The sequence below is a fragment of the Centruroides sculpturatus genome, unplaced genomic scaffold (genome assembly GCF_000671375.1).
Source record: "Centruroides sculpturatus isolate CEXI.00-Female unplaced genomic scaffold, Cexi_2.0 scaffold2782, whole genome shotgun sequence".
Lineage (NCBI taxonomy): Eukaryota > Metazoa > Arthropoda > Arachnida > Scorpiones > Buthidae > Centruroides > Centruroides sculpturatus.
In genome coordinates this window covers 12,510-13,961 of record NW_019387025.1, presented here as the reverse complement: position 1 = coordinate 13,961, position 1,452 = coordinate 12,510, and the positions used below count along the sequence as shown (strand labels likewise).

At 34.6% G+C, this 1,452-nt stretch overlaps 1 protein-coding gene across 1 annotated transcript in view; it reads left to right on the top strand.

Annotated features, from left to right (window-relative positions):
* Positions 1-788: 788 nt before the first annotated feature.
* LOC111616062 overlaps positions 789-1,452 on the top strand; it is a 13,152-nt gene continuing 12,488 nt past the window's right edge. The window contains exon 1 of the mRNA XM_023357498.1: positions 789-1,285. The gene's annotated coding sequence lies outside the window, so the exon portion shown is untranslated. The remainder of the gene's footprint in view (positions 1,286-1,452) is intronic.

The following is a 1,452-nucleotide window of genomic DNA, read 5'->3' as shown; positions in this document are numbered from 1 at the left end:
AACTTAAAAAAATCAAGCAAAGAATTGCATAACTTTCCTGGCTGCTAGGACATTTTATTTAAAATAAAACTTTTATGTTTCTAATCATAATAAATAAAATTACGTATATCGCTATATGCTATGATTTTATTATAAAAACTTTTTATATTATTAATTTTTATAAAATGGCAAAAAGTTTAATTTTAAGAGAAGTCAGAAGTTTTATTAAAAGAAAAAAAATGTAAATGCTAATAACAGTAAAATCTTCTCCCCTCTCGAGATATGACGCTTGATCCTGCTGTATCTCCTCACACCCGCAACCTCTAATCATCAAAATTTAGTAGCATCAATACACCTTAAAAAAAGCTACCATGCCATTTCGTTTTTTAATCATTGCGGCCTTGGTGAAGGCCGAAACATTCGGCGTTTTCGTTAAAGTTCTGTTACTGGTATTTAAAGGTTTTGTTTTTATTTGATTTTATTTGAAATCGTTTCTTTTAAAGATCGTTCGAAACGTCGAATTCCGTCATTCTGCTTCTGCTTCGAAGTAAAACGTGGCCATAAACTATCGTCGGGAAACGAAAGAAGAAACTCGAGCCCCCGAGTTGAAGAAAATGACTCCTTCCGATCGAGAAATACTTAGGAGATTAAAAGATATCTTCAATGACGCTAGCAGAAAGATACAAAAGGATATCCAAGAAAACGTAGAGGAAGCAAGATAGCTGCAACACAAAAAATCATCTAACAAGTAAGAAGAGATCGAAGACCAGCAAAGCCAGGAGGCGATTCAAATTAAAAAGGACGAGGAGGAGTGAGAAAAGGGGGAGATGTCGTAGAAGGAGATGAAGTGGAAGCAGAAAGAAAACTTCAACGAAAACCGGAAACGGAATTGCTAGATTAATCTAGCAAACAAACGGCTCCTTTTCAGAGCCATTAAGCAGACTCGACAGTTCCGGAGCTGTCGAGTAATTTCCTCCTAAACGCCCTCTACGGTAGCTGTCTTTCGGAACATGTTTGGTGTTTTGACGTCACATTTGGTAGCGTCTTTCCTATCGCTAGCTGAAACTGACCAATGAGACTGTTTGTTCCAACGAACGTCACTCATCGTTCAGAAGATGCATCTACGTAACAGCTACCGATTTGCTCAGTTATAACTGTTGAGTCAGCTGATGCAGTCTGTGATCTTGAGAAGAAGAGTCTACGATCAAAGGACTTTTGGACCATGGCCACACTGTTCCACGTGTTGTAGCTTAGGAAGATTGGTCGTATATAATTTTTAAGATAAGAAAAAAATATGAAAATTACAGTAAGCAAATTTATTAGAAAAAATATAAAAAATTACGTTATTATTATAGGCAAGATGTAACAGATCTTTAAAACTATATTTTGATATTTAAATACTTATATTTTATGATAACAGATTGATTCAAATCTTGTTTGTGGTTATTATTATCTTTATTATTATTATATGTA